At 38.3% G+C, this 21,420-nt stretch overlaps 1 protein-coding gene across 1 annotated transcript in view; it reads left to right on the top strand.

Annotated features, from left to right (window-relative positions):
• The window catches only part of LOC136394506 (phospholipid-transporting ATPase FetA-like), a 152,780-nt gene that overhangs the window by 76,368 nt on the left and 54,992 nt on the right, over positions 1–21,420 (top strand).

Genomic DNA, 21,420 nt, shown 5'->3' with positions numbered 1-21,420 from the left:
GAACAACTAAGTTGTCGCAATAAAAAACTAATGATTGATGCTTCTCATCTCTCTTCGTTCCTGTCTGTCTGTCCCTATCTATCCCTCTCTCTGACTCTCTCTCTTTCTCTGTAAAAAAAAAAAAAAAGAAAAAAAAGAAAGAAAGAAATTAAGACACATTTTTATGTTCTCATAACCAGTTTTACTCATGACCATTTTAATAAAACCTTACTTAGCTAGTAAAACACCTTATTTCAACTGATGCTTTTCAAACTGTTTCCTCAGAGGAGTCTAAGGGCTGCTGCAGGGGAAGAGAGGTGATCTGTTGAATTTTGTTCTGGCTTCCTCATTCTGAAGTTCCTGCTTCAAAAAGAGCAGCTTCACATTTATCTGTTCTGTGAGATTTCAGTTAGAAAATAGAGGATTCTAGTGCTAAGGAATTAAATTTGTAAAGCATTACAATAGAAAATAATCAGCCTTGATAATAGAGGTTTAAATTGAAGACTAGTTAATCAATTACTTTATTTTCATGCTATCACATACAGGTTAGATATAGACAGTATAATTTCCTCACTTATACAACTTCTTTGCATAACTGAACAGTTCCAGTGCTGCCTGTACTTCATTATATGACTTTATTTTTATTTTGACACTATTGCTTAGACTCTGAAAATTCAAAAATGCCTTTTCTTTCTCTATATTTCTCATAAATATCTGAATTATAAACTGCCTGTTCTCCATTATTTATTATGGGAAATATCACATTTCTTTTTTGAAATCCTTTGGATTTCATAAATGCGTTTTAGAAAATTAGGAAGGTTCATTCAGCTTTGAGACCAAAAACTCATATCCACTGTCTTTCTCTTTCTACTGCTGTTTGCATATCTTTAGCAGTTGAAACAAAGGGACATTTTCTGGTCTTTTAATGAGGAGGACAGACAATCTCAGTTGAGAATTTAGAAAGGCAACATAGGCAAGTATGCCTTTGATAATATTAGGAACATATATCTTAGACATTAAGCTAGGTCATTTAGCCTAGGCTTGTTTTCAAAACCGGATGTCTCCTATATGCCTAGAAATCTTCAACTACTTGTTTATATTTTAATGGCAGTGATAATACTTGACATCTGTAGAGGGATTTTAACTTTTTAGAATATTTTCATGTTACTAACTGTAGCCTCACTACATTCATGAACAATACGTAAGTGAAGAAGTATTTTACCTATTTGACAAACAGGCAAATTGAGACACAATAAAGACAAATATCATAAATAAAATCCCATAGAAAAATAATGGCAAAGACAGGTCTATGACTCATCAAGTCATAGTTATTGAGAATCTATTTGGAAACACAATATGTGCCAAATGTAACAATCATAAGGACATATAAGACCTGGGACCAAGCCTGAAGTATGTAAGTTCACTGTTAAGGGGTAGGGCATCAATATATGCCAGATACTTTACATATGTAATTTAATTTAATAGTCACATCTGTCTAGTTAGGCATAACTTTGCATGGTCAATGCTATTTCTGCTATACTTGCTGTCTCCCTGAGGAGACAAAATTAAAACATATGATGAGTCCTGTTTAACATGGCAGATTGATCACACGTGAAGAACATATAAAATTAAAAAGAAGATTCTAAAAGCTTCTAGGAAGAAATAAAAGGTCATATATAAAGAGCAGGAATCAGATAACATTGTCCTTCTTACCTGCAAAAGTGGAAAGTAAATATCATTGCCTTCAAAAGATACAGAAAATTATTTACAGCTTATAGTTCTAAATCCAATTAAACTATTAATAAAATACAAATGTAAAGAAATTTCCATATGGACTAACTCGAAAGAGTTTACTCATCATGTCTCCACTCTTCTAGTGTATACTAAAAACAAGAGAGTAACTCAAAAAAGAAGCTATGGGCCTGACCAGGTGGTGGTGCAGTGGATAGAGCGTCAGACTGGGACACAGAGGACCCAGGTTTGAAACCCCAAGGTCACCGGCTTGAGAGTGGGCTCATCCGGTTTGAGCGCAAGGTGGCTGGCTTGAGCATGGGATCATAGACATGACCCCATGGTCACTGGCTTGAAGCCCAAGGTCGCTGGCTTGAGCAAGGGGTCACTCGCTCTGCTGTAGCCCCCCAGATCAAGGTACATATGAGAAAGCAATCAATGAACAACTAAGGTGCCACAATGAAGAAGTGATGCTTCTCATCTTTTTCCCTTCCTGTCTATCTGTCCCTAGCTGTCTGTCTCTCTCTCTGTCATAAAAGAAAGGAAAAAAGGAAGGGAGGGAAGGGAAGGGGAAAGGAGGGGAGGGGAGGAAAGGAAGGGGGGAGGAAGGAAGGGAGGGAGGGAGGGAGGGAGGGAGGAAAGCAATGGAAGCCAGGAGACATGGGAGCAGTGAAAGCAAGTCCTAGGACAGGGGTCAGGAACCTATGGCTCGCGAGCCAGATGTGGCTTTTTTGATGGCTGCTTCTGGCACACAGAAAATCTTTAATAAAATAAATAATAACGTTAAAAATATGTAAACATTCTTATGTATTACAATCCATTCATTTCCTACTGCTCATGTTCATGGTTGCGGGTGTCTGGAGCCAATCACAGCTGTCCTCTGGGACAACACCAAATTTTTATTGGATAATGCATAACGTACACGGTTTGTTGTACGGCTCTCACAGAATTACATTTTAAAATATGTGGCGTTCATGGCTCTCTCAGCCAAAAAGGTTCCCAAAACCTGTGCTAAGATGATAGCTGAATAGCAGGTCTAGAGAGCAACAGTGTGAATTAGAGACTCCTCCACCAGTATGGAGGAATCTGCTCAGCCTCTCACAAGGTAGAGGCAGCAGAGAGGTGGTGTAAATGCCAGGGGCAGCTAAGCTGACAGAGCAGTTGCTTTGAATTCCTACATTTGTGAGGTCATCCATACACTCTTTCCTTCAAAAAGTATGGAATATATTGTGAGGAAGCCTGTTCATTTTGGGGCATCCAGTTTAAGAAGGACATTGAGACTTCCTGTTGAAGCCTAATGAAGTACAGACTGTAAAGAAGTACAAACAGAAAATAAATACCTAACCGCCATGACAGAGGATGAAGAACCATCAGCAGACCTGAGATGTTGATGAGTTTTTTGGAAGGCAGAAAATACTTATTTTACCACAAAAATAATTAAAATAATAAATATATAAAAATACCTATATGCCGCAGAATCCCACGATATAGTGAAAAATTCATGATACAAAATTAGATACATACAATTTACAAATCTGCAATACAGTGAGACCACAAAAAGTGAACCGCGATATGGTAAGGGATGTCTGTATTTTTCTACTTCTTAACTTGTCTGTTGTCCCCCTATCTTTATGGGATTGCAGATTCTCTGAGAGTGAGGACATTGTCTTTTTCACCATTGTATCCTCAGTCCCTAGAATATAATAGGAGCTTCATTATTATTTGTTATACAGTGTGTCCGTAAAGTCATGGTGCACTTTTGACTGGTCACAGGAAAGCAACAAAAGACGATAGAAATGAGAAATCTGCACCAAATAAAAGGAAAACTCCCAGTTTCATACCTATTCAGTGCAGTTCGATGTGGGCGCACGCACAGATTTTTTAGGGCTCCTTAGGTAGCTATCCCATATAGCCTCTACAGACTCGTCACTGACTGATAGCCTACCAGAACAAGGTTTCTCCACCAAACTGCCGGTTTCCTTCAACTGCTTATCCCACCGAGTAATGTTATTCATATGTGGTGGCGCTTCGTTATAAATGCGTCGATATTCACGTTGCACTTTGATCACGGAAGCATGTTTAGCAAAGCACCTTTCTGTGAGCACACAGCTAAGCTGGAGTAGGATCCCTCTCCTTCTCCCCATTCACCAGAGCTCATAGTGACAATGCTTTCTGAGCCCTAATCTATTAAGTAGGAATATATTCATGAAGCAAAGAAGCAAAGTGCTTGAAATTGAAATGATGCCAGAAGTCCAAAATACACTTCTGGGGTAAGGCACAATGAGAAAAGCACAGATGTGAAGGGCCAAATGAAGAGGAGTACTTTCTTTTTACAGCCTGCCTATGAAGTCTGAGAGCCCCACTGTGACAAGAATAGCCTTAGTTCTTGGTCAGTTTTGCCACGAATAACAAAATGGAGTATCATTTCAGCCTTTACTGGAACCACTTTGTGCTAAATGAAAAGAAGCTATCTGCTTTTCAGGGATCTGACTGGCTCTAGGATAAACAACTAACCTCTGGGGTTTATTACAACAACCTATTGTTTCTTCCTATAGAAAGAAAGCTAAGTGAAACTTTAAGAGACTAAGTACCACCCTTGTTGGTTGGCTCAGTGGTAGAGCGTCGGCCTGGAGTGCAGGAGTCCCAGGTTTGATTCCCGGCCAGGGCACACAGGAGAGGCGCCCATCTGCTTCTCCACCCCTCCCCCTCTCCTTCCTCTCTGTCTCTCTCTTCCCCTCCCGCAGCCGAGGCTCCATTGGAGCAAAGATGGCCCAGGTGCTGAGGATGGCTCTGTGGCCTCTGCCTCAGGTGCTAGAATGGCTCTGGATGCAACAGAGCGACGCCCCAGATGGGCAGAGCATCACCCCCTGGTGGGCATGCCGGGTGGATCCCGGTCGGATGCATGCAGGAGTCTGTCTGACTGCCTCCCCGTTTCCAGCTTCGGAAAAATACAAAAAAAAAAAAAGAGAGACTAAGTACCAATAAACTCCATCACAATAGTAAGAAACACAGAACATCTGCAAGAGTTTAGAAAGCTTCAGGATGACAGGAAAAGCTCTAGCAATGAGGAAAGAGCAGATTGTGTCCTACCTCTACAGGCCTCATGCTGATGGGGAAGCCCTGCCCTCTGGCACTTGGTTTGACAGAGGTGATTTTTCTTTCTAGTAGCCACTAGAAAGAAAATCTCAGTCTGAGCAGAAAGATCTGGTTCTGGGGGACGCATAATCTAATAATGGAGGCAGGGCACATCACTGAAAACCATGGGTAATTCTCAGTTGTTCAGGCAATAGGGATGGAGCAGAGGTATTGAAGGTCAACTTTTAATCTTCTCCACAGCTTTGGAGGATTTCAAGTTTTTTATTCTGATAATGTATAATAAGTTCTAAATAAATTTATATTTATAAATATAATTCATTCTAATAATTTTACCTTTCTCATTTTTTTTTTCTATAGAGCTAATGAATTAGGGCCTAGAGAGGTGTCAGATAGAGGAATATAGTCTCAAATTTAATATTGGCCACATATACTATACAAAAAAGAAGGTAAATCTAGTAGAACTCATTACTGAGGTTTAATCTGCACTATGAGGATGGCTCTGTTTTCACATCACTCATTTAAGAGAAGGCTAAAGAAGTGGGAGTAAGATTGAACAGGAAGGGCTGATGGCCTCAGAAAAACCTTCATCTCAAAGAGCTGAACTACTCAGTGTGAATCTGTATTAGGCTAGGAATAAAAGCAGATTTTATTCTGTTTGATCTCAATCCTCCTGTGTTTTTTCTCCCCTACCCATCACCCAATTCTCAAATCTCAAATGTTGAATGATTTCAAGGATTTATTGCAAGTTTTTTAAGTGATAAAAGTATTGTAGTTATGTGTTTAAGATCTTATAAAAATATATTTATATATATATTAAACTGTTTACAGATAAAATTATATGCAGTGAGAAAATTACTTAAAATAAAAAGGGCAGGAGAAGAGGAGGTTTGAATGAAATAAGACTGACCATGAATTGATCATTATTGAAGCTGGGTGATGTGATGGACTTATAAGGATTCATTTCTATTTATATACTTTAATATGTGTTTCAAATTTTTCATAATAAAAAGTTCTTTAAAATTGTATTTTCTGAGAATGGTCCCAGTTAGATGGGCTCCTCCTGCCTTTCTACTCTTGTCTTCAAATACTTTACCATCAACGATTCAAAGATGAGCCCTCCAGTCATCTAGCAGTGGGGATGGGTTATTTTCAGGTAGTCACACTTTGTGACAAAGGGCACAAGTTTGAAGATCATTCACTAGACTTAGAGGAGAGGTGATTCACAATAATATTATATGTATGCTTGAAACTGGAAATATTGGCATTAATACTGCCTGTCACCACTCAGCCAAATAAGTAGAGACAAGGATTAAGTCTTTATGGGTGCTTGTTCAGAAGGCTGGAGGTCTGAGAAGATGGGGATTATATACTCTACAAAGCTGTCTTAACATCTCATCTCAAGCTAAACTTTATGTAAAGAAAAGAAAAGTGTAGGAAAGGGATTTGGAACTCAGGGGAAAGTTAATTAAATAAAAGTTGCATTCCAGAGATTTTTCTAGTATTGCTAATAATTTTTAAAAATATTTAGTTTATTGATTTTAGAGAGGGAGGGAAGGAGAATGACAGGAACATTGATCTGTTTCTGTATGTGCCCTGGCCAAGGAACTGGCATCATCTGTGTTTCGGGACAAAGATCTAACCAACCGAGCTATCCGGCAGGGCTGCTAGTAATTCTTTATCTGTGTCACAGTCAGTTTTCCTTGACCTCTAGGACACAAAAGGTGGATTGTTTACAGACCTCATGAAGTCACAAGACCCATTCATGTATCCCAGCTCCTAGAACACAGCTTTTTACTTGCATTAGTCATTATAACTAAAAGCTATCAGTCGTCCCTCACCATATTGTGGTTCACTTTTCACAATCTCACTGTATCACAGATTTTAAAATTGTATATATCTAATTTTGTATTGCAAATTTTTCACTATATTGTGAGATTTTGCGGTATATAGGTATTTTTATATATTTGTTATTTTAATTATTTTTGCAGTAAAATAAGCATTTTTTATCCTAAAAAAATTGAAAACAATATAAAAAGAGTGTAGGAGAGATTAATAACAGCATGGGCAAGGTTTATAAGAGTGTGGGGAGGGTTTGTAAAGCCTTAAAATATGTATATAAATAATAAAATAAATATAAGGTTGCTACTTCATGGATTTTCACCTATCACAGGGAGTTCTGGAACCTAACCCCCGCAATAGAAGAAGGACCACTATATTACTAAGGCTAAAATTTTAACTTGCTTTCTTCCTATCATACTCTCTAGAGGCATAAGGATATATAATGCTGGTAGAATGTAAAATAGTATAACCACATTGGAAAGTGTTTGGTAGTTTCTTAAAAAGTTAAATATAAGAGTAATGTCAGAGAAATGGCGCTGTGAGGAGTGATACAGATAAATCTCCCCCAAATTTCAACAAGTTCTTCAACCAGAGACAGAAAAATCTATCCTTGGCGCATCTAGAAGTCCCACACTGAACACAAAGGTATGATCCAGTGAAAAATTGACTAAATATATAATCAACCCTGAAGGAAATAAGACGGTGAAAGGAACACTCTGCCTTCCTCACTAACCTAAGCAAGGGCTGCTTTCACTTGGAACTGAGAGTATAGGAGCTAAGGCGGTCAAAGGGGGTGGATAGAGCCAGGCTGTGGCACAGACGTCTGAGCCAAGCTATGGCACAAATGTCCAAGCCAAGGAAAGACTGAGCCTGTGGTGACCCAGTCAACGCAAGCTAACGCCCGTGCCAAACACAGACAAAGACGGGCACGAGTGACGGCAGCCATTAGCCCCGATATCCTGGTCGGCGAACGCAGATAGTGTGAGAGAGGTTCCTCCTAGAGCCCCGGGAGTGGGCGCCTGTGTTCCCGGACAGAGGGGCAGAGTCAGAGGCCTTTGCATGGGCTGTGGCCAGAGTCTCAGTGTGGTTCCTGCTAACTGAACAGCGGCGCGCGGGGAGTGCGCAAAAGCGAAATTCCCTGTGCTCAAATTTCTCCGGGCGGATGGGGCACCTCACCCAGCCATACAAGCTAACAGACCTGTGAAGGATTAGCTTAACCCACAGTCTGCTCACCTCCCAACTGACCTATGCGACTCTAACTGACAAGATCTCTCTCAGTTCAGCGATCTAAGAAAAGAGGCATGATATTTTTTAGTGCCTTTTGCTATGCACGTAGGGGTGGGGGCAACTTCTGATTGGCAGAGCTTTCATACTCAGGGCTATATATTAAAAAGAGGGATTTGGCAGCTTGTAAGACCTCTTGTTTTGAAAACAGTGAGTAGGGCATCTTTTACCCAGCCAAAACAGGTTACAAAGTGCAAAAAGCCTGGGGAAAGTGGTCCCACAGAGTGCTGAGGCATACTGGACACGCCTCAAGGTGCATAGAAAGGCACCTTGAAAGCAATTGGCTCCCAGCCCCGCATGATTATGCGAGCAGCTCTGACTGACAGAGCCCTGCACTGAGTGGGGATAGAGTGGGGATTTGCCAGCTCTTTGAGCCTCTTACTCTCCAGGCAGAGGCAGCAGCAACCCCATAGCTGGATCATCAGGCTGCTAGTTCAGGAAGGAGAGACTAGGAGAGAGGCTCCGGGAAAATGGACTCTCTCATTGTCAAAGCCTGCAAATGCTAATGAGCCTCAACTGCCAACGAGACTGAAGCCCAAAATATGACATCACCATAGAGACTTATCAACTACAAACCTCTACCTAAGCGTGCCACAGGGGCAGAGCCTGGGGTACAGAATCACCGACCAGGAAGAGGGAGAGGAAAGAAAAAGCAAGAAGATAACCTCTCAAAATCAAGAAAAATCCACAGACTTTATAACCTTTTCCATTTTATTTTGTTTGTTTGTTTCATTCTTTCATCTTCTTGTCTTGATTATTTTATTTTTCTTCCACTTTGGTCGTTTTTTTCTCTGCCCATCTTATTCTTTCTTCTTCTTGAACTACACTACCCATAAGTGTTACATTTCCCATTTTCTTTCCTTTCTTCTTCCTTTCTCTCTATGAGGGTTGCACTCCAAAACCCTTAACTCTCTCTCTCTCTCTTTGATCTTTTTCTTCTTTTCGTTTTTTCCTCTTTCTTTTTTTCCTCCTCTATATTAGTTTCTTCTTTTCTCCTTTACTTTTTCTCTCATTCAATCCTCAATCATGAACAAATTATTTTATTTGCGACTCAAATTTTTCTTTGTGGCACTTTGGGTGCTTTTTACTTTGCTTTTTAACTCATTAGCAGTGCTCCCAACCCTGGCTCTCCATTTTATCTAGTTTTTGCTCCACCTAATACAACAGTAATTTTTTAATTTTTCCCCCTTTTTCCTGTTTCCCTCTTATCCCTCTCATTATATCTCTTAGTTGACCATCCCTTACAAGCAAATTATTTTATTCTTGACCCAAATTTTTTCCTTTTTTGCATTTTGTGGGTCCATACCTCCTTTTTTGCCCTTTTATCACTTCTTCCCAATGCAGGCCCTCCGTTATAGGTAGTTTTTGTTCTGTTTTGCACAATATAATTCACAGTTCATCACAATTTTTTCTCAAGAATGAAGGGAGAGAAAAAAAGGGGAAACAAATTTTCTTTTTTTTTTTTACTTTTTATTCTTTATTAATTCTCATTAGTACTATCAACAAAACCACCCTCAGATGCCATTAAGGAAAAGGAAATCGAATATCATGGATACAGAAGACATAGATGTAGCACAGATAGATGAGGAAAAATCTATGGAGAAAAAATTAATATATTGGAAACCTTGGAGCTAAATGACAGAATTTAAAATAGAAATCCTAAAAATACTCAGAGATATACAAGAAAACACAGAAAGGCAAAGGAGCTCAGAAAATAACTCAACAAACACAAAGAATATATTACCAAGGAAATTGGAACTATAAAAACAAATCAAACAGAGATGAAAACCTCAATTCATGAACTGAAAAACAAGGTAACAAGCTTAGCTAATAGAACAGGCCAGATAGAAGGTAGGATTAGTGACATAGAAGACAAGCAACTTGAGGCACAACAGAGAGAAGAAGAAAGAGACTCAAAAAATTTTTAAAAAATGAGAAAGCCCTACAGGAATTATTCGACTCCATCAAAAAGAATAACATAAGAATAATAGGTATATCAGAGGGAGAAGAAAGAGAAAATGGAATGGAGAATATATTCAAACAAATAACAGATGAGAACTTCCCAAGCCTGTGGAAAGAACTAAAGCCTCAAATTCAAGAAGCAAACAGAACACCAAGTTTTCTCAACCTCAACAAACCTACTCCAAGGCACATCATAATGAAATTGGCACAAACCAATGACAAAGAAAAAAATTCTCAAGGCAGCTAGGAAAAAGAAGAATACAACATATAAAGGAAGGCCTATTAGATTATAATCAGATTTCTCAGCAGGAACTCTACAAGCTAGAAGAGAGTGGACTCCAATATTTAAAGTCCTGAAAGAGAGGAACTTTCAGCCAAGAATACTATACCCATCAAAGCTATCCTTCAAATACGAAGGAGAAATAAAAACATTCACAGATACAGAAAAGATGAGGGAATTTATCATCAGAAAACCCCCATTCCAGGAATTACTAAAGGGGGTTTTCCAACCAGATACAAAGAACAAAACAAAACAAAACCACAAGTAAAAGCTCCACCAAGAACACAATAAAACCAAATTTAAACTGTGACAACAAAAACAAAAAAATAAAAAATAAAAGGGGAGAGGATGGAGATAAACAGTAGCAAAGGACAATGGAGTGCAAAAGTACTCATAAGATAGTGTACTACAATGAACATGGTAAGAACCCTTTTCATTACTTAATGGTAACCACTGTTGAAAAAACCACCACAAAAACACAAGACTTAAAAAAGATAGCAACAGGCACCCAATACCAGAAGGTGAGGATTAGGATATCAAAATTTAGCATAGGGGCCTTGGTAGCTCCTGCTACCCCAATAATGCATTGTGCAGACCCAATTATTTGGAAATCAGATAATCCTGTATGGGTAGACCAATAGCCCCTTTCTCAGGAGAAACTTAGGGCAGCTGCTCGATTGGTACAAGAGCAGCTACAGCTTGGGCACATTGAACCATCTAATAGCCCATGGAATACACTTCCATATTTTGATCTTGTCGCCTCCTTGATTATCAAGGGGCATAGGTGACCCTTACAGCTTATAGGTTTTGAGCCTCAAAATTATTGTTGTTCCTTTTTACAAAGGATCAACAATGGCTCTGGGAAACTTCCACTAAATGGCAAATCGTTTTTGCAAACCAATGGACAACTTTGTACTGAAACAGTCAACTTAAAATCAGCTCAAAGACTAGAATTATATGCCATTATCATGGCTTTTCAGCATTTGCCATATTCCTCCTTTAATCTATATACAGACAGCAAATATTTACTTATGGTTGTTTCCACTATAGAGACTGCTGTCTTAGGGACAACTGCTGATGAGGAACTATTTCAGCAATTTCTCCTTCTTCGAAGACCTCCTTCAACATAGAGCTCCATGTTTTATAGGACATACTCGAACTCACTCCATGCTCCCTGAAACTTTAGCACAAGGGAATGCCCTTGTTGATCAAGCTACCCATAAGAAAATTATTTGAAGCAACCATGACAGATCGAACAATTCAGTCTCATACTATTCATCACCAGAACGCTGCAGCCCTGTGTAAACAGCTTCAACTTTCTCGGGAAGCAGCACGGCAGATTGGTAAATCCTGTCCAAGTTGTCCTATACTACAATCTGTCCCTTCATTTGGAGTTAACCCTCAAGGACTCCTACCAGGACAACTTTGGCAAATGGAGGTTACTCATATACCTTCATTTGGCAAACAGTCCTATGTCCACGTTACAGTGGATACTTATTCTGGATTTATAGTAACCTCTGCCAGAACAGGAGAGGCTGCTAAGCAGGTTATAGCTTATTGTCGGTATGCATTTTTCTATTATTGGATTTCCTAAACTGGTTAAAACTGACAATGCTCCTGCATATGTAGCAAAAGCATTTACTGTATTTTGTCAAACCTTTCGAATTATGGGTATTTCTTACAATCTTTAAAGCCAAGGTATTATTAAAGCGTACCCAGCAAATATTTTAAGGTCAACTTAAAAAAAATTTAAAAGGGGGGAGTCATATCCTGGAACTCCTATGGGTCTACCATATCATGCTTTTTACTTTAAAAATTTTAAACTTTTTTTGAATGCTGATGAACAGGAGACACCAAATCTTCTTCTCCTGCAAACTTCTACCTTCTTTTATTTGATCCAGCTAATAACACTGTTTTGTCTTTTTCCAAATAGCTCCATTATATACGGAAAAGGTTTATATAGGCAGATGGGGATCCTCAAATGCCTCAGTGAGATCTTCTGAGCATGGCTTTTAAGGTACCAAGAGGCAGAAAAAGCCCAATAGAGATCAGGTGAACTACCAGCTTTTAGGATATGCCCTTAAAGGCGCCAATGCCCCAAAGGGGTCTCATAGGATTCCATCTGGGTCCTGCTTCAATAGTGAAAAGGAAGGTCATTGAGCTAAAGCCTGCCAGGCTTACATGCCTTTGCTGTGAGGAAAAAGAGATACTGGAAGGTAGGCTTCTTCCTCGCTCCTTTAAGGGAGGATTCAGTCTCTTCCAGCCCTGCTCCAGCCACCTATGACCTAACCTTGCCCAGAAAGCTGGGGTTTGCCATGAGAGCTGAAGGTGCCCAGGGCCGTTGACCCCACCTACAACACTGTGGACGAGCCTAGGGTATTTATTCCAAGAAGCAGGTAAACTGATCTCATTTGCACAAGGGCCACTTAACTATGCCTTCCCTGAATAGTCAGGTTTTTTATTCTTCCCTCAAAGATCTCTGTTGTGGGTGTTGATAGTCCTATTTTCTGCTGCTTTGTTTAATATATAGTGTTTCCTTTATTCCTCCTACCTCAATGCTGCACTCATATTTCAGGCTGGGACCTGTTCCTAGTTTAGAGCTCTCTCTCCCCCTTTTGCCAACTTCTATTTTGAATTTACCTTTGCCACCCAGCTTAGTGTATCCCAAGGTTCTCTTTACCACACCACAGTTGCAGAGCTCCAGGGAAAAGCACCCTGGTCTAATCTCTCCAGGCAGAAGAGAACAGAAGCTCCATCTCCACACATGCTGCAGATGGCTTTTCCAGTCTACCTGAATCATTACCAGCTAGAAGCAGCAGTCATTGGGACTTGGATTTGAGCTGCAAAGTATAGAATTGTGACAACAATTCCAGTGCCATGTGGACTTTTCCTGGATGTGGACTTTTCCTGGACTCCTGCTCCTTGTGACAGCTCCTAACGGACTGAACTGGGGTTGGATTGCATTCGCTGGGATATGGAATGGTGTTGGTGCCAACGTGGACTTGGTGAACATGTTAAGGACACTACTCTTTTATGGATTCTTGTTGTATTGGCCAAGAGTTTGCTTAAAGGCTTTAATCACTGTAAAAAAATATATATATAGAAGACTGGATAAAGAAGATGTGGCACATATACACTAAGGTATACTACTCAGCCATAAGAAATGATGACATCAAATCATTTACAACAAATGGTGGGATCTTGATAACATTATATGCAGTGAAATAAGTAAGTCAGAAAAAACAAGAACTGCATGATTCCATACATTGGTGAGACATAAAAACGAGACTAAGAGACATGGATAAGAGTGTGGTGGTTATGGGGGGGAGAGAAAGAGGGAGAGGGGAAGGGGGAGGGAGAGGGGGACAAAGAAAACTAGATAGAAGATGACAAAGGACAATCTGATTTTGGGTGATGGGTATGCAACATAATTGAATGACAAGATAACCTGGACATGTTTTCTTTGAATATATGTACCCTGATTTATTGATGTCACCCAATTAAAATTAATAAAAATTTATTTATTAAAAAAAAGATAGCAACAGAGGAAAGAAGTATAGAATACAACCAAACAAAAACAAAGGATAGAAAAACAAAAGAGAAGAATCAAACAAGATACAAAACTAACAGAAAGCAATTTATAAAATGGCAATAGGGAACCCACATGTGTCAATAATTACACTAAATGTAAATGGATTAAACTCACCAATAAAAAGACACAGAGTAGCAGAATGGATTAAAAAAGAAAATCCAACTGTATGCTGCCTACAAGAAACACATCTAAGCAACAAAGATAAAAACAAATTCAAAGTGAAAGGCTGGAAAACAATACTCCAAGCAAATAACATTAAAAAAAAAGCTGGCGTAGGAATATTCATATCTAATAATGCTGACTACAAGACAGCAAAAATAGAGACAAAAATGGTCATTTCAAAATGATTAAGGGGACACTGAATCAAGAAGACATAACAATTCTTAATATATATGCACCAAACCAAGGAGCACCAAAATATGATATATAAGACAGCTACTTATTGACCTTAAAACAAAAACTGACAAAAATACATTCATACTTGGAGACCTCAATACACCGCTGATGACTCTAGATCATTCATCCAAACAGAAAATCAATAAAGATATATTGGCCTTAAACAAAACACTAGAGCACCTGGATATGATAGACATCTACAGGACATTTCATACCAAAGTGACAGAGTATACATTTTTCTCTAGTATACATAGAACATTCTCAAGAATTGACCATATGTTGGGCCACAAAAATAACATCAGCAAATTCAGAAAAATTGAAATTGTACCAAGCATATTTTCTGATCATAAAGCCTTGAAACTAGAATTCAACTGCAAAAAAGAGGGGAAAAAAACCACAAAAATGTGGAAACTAAACAACATACTTTTAAAAAATGAATGGGTCAAAGAAGAAATAAGCGCAGAGATCAAAAGATATATACAGATAAATGAAAATGACAATATGACATATCAGAATCTATGGGACGCAGCAAAAGCAGTGATAAGAGGGAAGTTCATATCACTTCAGGCTTATATGAACAAACAAGAGAGAGCCCAAGTGAACTACTTAACTTCACACTTTAAGGAACTAGAAAGAGAACAAAGACAATCCAAAACCAGCTGAAGAAAGGAGATAATAAAAATCAGAGCAGAAATAAATGAAATAGAGAACAGAAAAACTATAGAAAAAAATTAATAGAACAAGAAGCTGGTTCTTAGAAAAGATCAACAAAATTGACAAACCCTTGGCAAGACTCACCAAGAAAAAAAGAGAAAGGACTCATATACACAAAATCCAAAATGAAAGAGGAGAAATCACAGATATCATAGATATACAAAGAATTATTGTAGAATACTACGAAAAACTATATGCCACGAAATTCAATAATCTAGAAGAAATGGATAAATTCCTAGAACAATACAACCTTCCTAGACTGAGTCAAGAAGAAGCAGAAAGCCTAAACAGACCAATTAGCAGGGAAGAAATAGAAAAAACTATTAAAAACCTCCCCAAAAATAAAAGTCCAGGCCCAGACAGTTATACTAGTGAATTCTATCAAACATTCAAAGAAGACTTGGTTCCTATTCTACTCAAAGTATTCCAAAAAATTGATGAAGAAGCAATGCTTCCAAACACATTTTATGAGGCCAACATAACCCTCATACCGAAACCTGGCAAGGACGGCACAAAAAAAGAAAACTACAGCCTGACCAGGCGGTGGCGCAGTGGATAGAGTGTCGGACTGGGATGCGGAGGACCCAGGTTCGAGGCCCTGAGGTCACCAGCTTGAGCGCGGGCTCATCTGGTTTGAGCAAAAGCTCACCAGCTTCGACTCAAGGTCGCTGGCTGGAGCAAAGGGTTACTCGGTCTGCTGAAGGCCCACGGTCAAGGCACATATGAGAAAGCAACCAATGAACAACTAAGGTGTCGCAATGAAAAACTGATGATTGATGCTTCTCATCTCTCCGTTCCTGTCTGTCTGTCCCTATCTATCCCTCTCTCTGACTCTCTCTCTGTCTCTGTAAAAAAAAAAATAAAAAATAAAAAAAATAAAACTACAGACCAATATCTCTAATGAATACAGATGCTAAAATACTAAACAAAATTCGAGCAAATCGAATACAACAACATATTAAAAAAATAATACATCATGATCAAGTGGGATTCATCCCAGAATCTCAAGGATGGTTCAACATACGTAAAACAGTTAACGTAATACACCATATCAACAAAACAAAGAACAAAAACCACATGATCTTATCAATAGATGCAGAAAAGGCATTCGATAAAATACAACACAACTTTATGTTTAAGACACTCAACAAAATGGGTATAGAAGGAAAATATCTCAACATGATAAAGGCCATATATGATAAACCATCAGCTAACATCATATTAAATGGCATAAAACTGAAGGCTTTCCCCCATAAATTAGGAAGAAGACAGGGTTATCCACTCTCTCCACTATTACTTAATGTGGTGCTAGAGGTTCTAGCCAGAGCAATCAGACAAGAGAAAGAAATAAAAGGCATTCATATCGGAAAAGAAGAAGTAAAGGTATCACTTTTTGCAGATGATATGATCGTATACATCGAAAACCCCAAAAACTCTACAAAAAGATTACTAGAAACAATAAGCCAATACAGTAAGGTCACAGAATACAAAATTAATGTACAAAAGTCCATAGCCTTTCTATATGCCAACAATAAAACATTAGAGAACGAACTCAAAAAAATAATCCCCTTCTAGATTGCAACAAAAAATATAAAATACCTAGGAATAAACATAACAAAGAATGTATAGGACCTATATAGTGAAAACTACAAAGGATTATTAAGGGAAATCAAAAAAGATACAATGAGATGGAAAAATATTCCTTGTTCTTGGATAAGAAGAATAAATATAATCAAAATGGCCATATTACCCAAAGCAATATACAAATTTAATGCAATTCCCATCAAAATTCCAATAACATTTTTTAAAGAAATGGAACAAAAAATCATCAGATTTATATGGAACTATAAAAAACTCCAAATAGCCAAAGCAATCCTAAAGAAAAAGAATGAAGCTGGGGGCATTACAATACCTGACTTCAAACTATATTATAGGGCCATGACAATCAAAACAGCATGGTATTGGCAGAAAAATAGACACTCAGACCAATGGAATAGAATAGAAAGTCCAGAAATAAAACCACATATATATGGTCAAATAATTTTTGATAAAGGGGCCAACAACACACAATGGAGAAAAGAAAACCTCTTCAACAAATGGTGCTGGGAAAACTGGAAAGCTACATGCAAAAGAATGAAACTCGACTACAGTTTGTCCCCTTGTACTAAAATTAATTCAAAATGGATCAAAGACCTAAATATAAGACCTGAAACAATAAAGTACATAGAAGAAGACATAGGTTCTAAACTCATGGACCTTGGTTTTAAAGAGCATTTTATGAATTTGACTCCAAAGGCAAGGGAAGTGAAGGCAAAAATAAATGAATGGGACTACATCAGACTAAGAAGTTTTTGCTCAGCAAGAGAAACTGACAACATAATAAACAGGCAGCCAACTAAATGGGAAATGATATTTTCAAACAACAGCTCAGATAAGGGCCTAATATCCAAAATATACAAAGAACTCATAAAACTCAACAACAAACAAACAAACAATCCAATAAAAAAATGGGAAGAGGACATGAACAGACACTTCTCCCAGGAAGAAATACAAATGGCCAACAGATATATGAAAAGATGCTCATCTTCATTAGTTATTAGAGAAATGCAAATCAAAACTGCAATGAGATACCACCTCACACCTGTTAAATTAGCTATTATTAACAAGACAGGTAATAACAAATGTTGGAGAGGCTGTGGAGAAAAAGGAACCCTCATTCACTGTTGGTGGGAATGTAAAGTAGTCCAACCATTATGGAAGAAAGTATGGTGGTTCCTCAAAAAACTGAAAATAGAACTACATTATGACCCAGCAGTCCCTCTACTGGGTATATACCCCAAAAACTCAGAAACATTCATACGTAAAGACACATATAGCCCCATGTTCATTGTAGCACTATTCACAGTGGCCAAGACATCGAAACAACCAAAAAGCCCTTTAATAGATGACTGGATAAAGAAGATGTGGCACATATACACTATGGAATACTACTCAGCCATAAGAAATGATGACATCGGATCATTTACAACAAAATGGTGGGATCTTGATAACATTATACGGAGTGAAATAAGTAAATCAGAAAAAACCAAGAACTACATTATTCCATACGTAGGTGGGACATAAAAATGAGACTGAGACATGGACAAGAGTGTGGTGGTTACGGGGGTGGGGGGAAGGAGGGGAGGGGGAGGGGCACAAAGAAAACAAGATAGAAGGTGACAGAGGACAATCTGACTTTGGGTGATGGGTATGCAACAAAATTGAATGACAAGATAACCTGGACATGTTTTCTCTGAACATATGTACCCTGATTTATTGATGTCACCCCATTAAAATTAATTAAAAAAAGAAAAAAAGTTAAATATAAATTTACTCTAAGACCCAGCAACTTCCCTCCCAGATATATACAAAAGAAATGAAAACATAGGTCCATGCAAAGTCTTGTACACAAATATTCAGTGCAGCTGTTTGTAAATAGCCAAAAGCTGGAAACAACCCAAATGTCCAGTAAAAAATAAATTAGGAAAAATTTGTATGGTAGCCATACAATAGACTACTACTCAGCAATAAAAAGAAATGAGCAATTGGTGAAAGGCAGAAACCACAGGACAAACCGAAAACACGAGGCTAGTGTATTTCAAAAGGAAAACATTTTAAAAACGACTGGATGCAAGCATACAAGCAGGCTGAGACCAGCTTGTGTCAGCCCCAAGCTGCAGGAGGGGGCATTAGATACAGGGAATTTGCTGGCATGGCGTTCATGCACCTGGGCAAGCTTAGATGATCATATCAGAGTTCTTGTGGCCTTGGTTACTGACCTAATAAGGGGAATTCTGCTGCAGAGACACAAGTTCTTTGATTAGCACAGACCTGGTGTCCTTGGTAAATCCTGAAGACAGCCAAGAGGTCAGTGTCCCAGTAACAGCTGGGGGCCTGAGTTTGTGAGCTTGCTTTCAAAAACAACTATTGTGATTTAAAGCTCCCCTAATGGTCAGGTTCCTCCCCAGTGCAAGCTTTGCTACATTTCAAAGTGAAGACCAGGCAGCTATTAGGAGAGAGAATAGTAAGCAAATTAACTTTATCTTTACAAAATGTTTGGGTGAGGGGAATATGAGTTTTACAGGAATATGAGTTTTACATACCATGTTTTTGGTAGATGCAAAAACATGGATGAATCCCAAAATAATTATGCTGAGTGAAAAAAGCTAGACCAAAAAGGGATATATACTATATTATTCCATTTACATAATTAAAATTTTTCTATCATTATTAATTGATATATAATACGTTCTGAGAGAGACAGGAAGGCAGAGAGAGGGAAAAGAGGGAGTGAGAAGCATCAATTTGTAGTTGCTTCACTTTAGTTGTTTATTGATTGCTTCTTCATATATAATATTGTGTGAATTTAAGGTGTACCACAAAATGATTTGATATATGTATATAGTATTGTGAAATGATTATCATAATAAGGTTATTTAACACATCAATTACCTCACAGTTACAACTTTTTGTGGTAAGAACTTTTAAGATCTACTCTCTTAGCAACTTTAAAATATACAGTGGTTGTTTACTATAATATATAGTCACCATACTGTACATTACATCCCCAAAACTTAAAACTGGAAGTTTGTACCTGTTGACCACCTTCACCCATTGCCCCTGAACATCCCTGGCCTCTAGCAACCACGAATCTGCTCTGTATTTTTATGAGTTTGTATTTTTTAGATTCCATATACAGGGGGTCCTTGGGTTACAACAGTCTCAATATACGATGTTTCGAGTTTACAACACTCACTCCCATAAAAACTTTAAAAATTGAGACGTTAGTGTTTTGGCTTATGCTGGTAACAGCATATTTTTACACTCAGTTTTTCTGTTACAGTATATTTTTTCTGTACAGTATATTTATGTCCTTTTCTTTTTTCTGCGGCTTAGTTGTGTTTTTTATGTTCTAGATTATGATTTTAAAACTGTGTTAGGATAGGTAAGTGACTTAGACTAGGGTCTGTTTCGACTTACATCAAAATTCAGGTTATGTCACTATCGTAGGACTAGAACTGTATTGTAACCCGAGGACCCTCTGTACCATATTATTTCACTCATATGTGGAATCTAAAGAACAAAATGAATAACAGGAAATAGAGGCAGACTCATAGCAGGCTGATAGCTGTTGGAGGTGGGGGCTGGGTGAGAGGGTTAGAGGGATTGAGCAAAAAAGGACAAAAAAGGGGGGGCGGAGAAAGAGAAAGACTCATGGACACGAACAACAGTGTAGTGATTGCTCAGGGTGGAGGGATAGGTGAAGGAGGATATAGGGGTGATAAATGGTGATGGACAAAGACTTGGGAGTGTGAACACACAATATGGAGTACAGAGATGTATTGCAGAAGGGGGCACCTGATAATTATATATGTTAATCAGTGTCACCCCAATAAATTCAATAAAAAATATAGTATTTGTCTTTGTCTGACTTAATTCACTTAGCATAATACCCTCAAAATTATCCCTGTTGTAACAAATGGCAGAATTCCTTCTTTTATGGCTGAATAATATATTCCATTGTATATGTTTATATAATGTTGTAAAGTACCGTACCCCAGATGCTGAAAAGTACCGTACCTCACTTCTGCAGGTTTACGTAGAGACACCAAGTCCAGATGAGTTTTGAAGGGTTTTATTAAAGGAGGAGATTTATTAAATATGCCGGCTGCATATGGCTGACACGGGGCATTTGCAGACCCAAATCGTGTGCCCTGGGCACAGCCCTTGCGGCAGGTTATATACCTTTACTCTCTCTCACACACACACACACACACACACACAGGTTGGCGGGGAAAAGGAGGAGGGGGATGGGACACAATTCATTAGCAAGCTTACAACATTTGTCTATAGGATTTATAAAAAACATTTTTACACATCAAAACTTGTAACACAATAATAGCAAAAATGTTATTCTATATATTAAAAGATATTCCTACATTTTCTAGTGTTTATTTGCCATTCCTTTGTTTAGAGATATATACATAATATATACATTAATTTTCAGGAGGGGAGGGGTAGTTTCCATGGCACTAGGGGATAAATGCCTGCAAATGGCTCATCAAATAAGAATAGGTTCTTTTTAATCTCTCTCTTCCTGCACCTGGCTAGCTATTGACCTGTTTCCTTATAGGTGTGGGGGGAAGGGAGGGAATCTAAATCTCCTTCCCCTCTTCATTTGCAATACAATGCTATCGGCCATCCTGACCTGGTGCAAATCACACAAGTATGATATAAAAAATCATATTTATAAAATCTCTCTGCACGCCTAGCCCAAATTAATAAAATACTCTTTAAGCTTCCTTGTAGAAGGGAGCCTCCTACACAGTATGTTTCTGCAAGCCAGGAAACTTTCACATTTCTTCCCCTTCCTTCTCCAAAGAAAGGACAGGACAGGAAGCCTGACCTTCCCTCCTAAAATATCAATATTAATTTTGCAACTTTTAGATACCTACCACAATAATACCACATTTTCTTTCATCGTTTGATAGACACTTAGGTTGTTTGC

This window comes from Saccopteryx leptura, chromosome 2 (assembly GCF_036850995.1).
Source record: "Saccopteryx leptura isolate mSacLep1 chromosome 2, mSacLep1_pri_phased_curated, whole genome shotgun sequence".
Classification (NCBI taxonomy): domain Eukaryota; kingdom Metazoa; phylum Chordata; class Mammalia; order Chiroptera; family Emballonuridae; genus Saccopteryx; species Saccopteryx leptura.
Note: the sequence above shows the minus strand (reverse complement) of the source record. Positions and strands in the feature narration are given on the sequence as shown.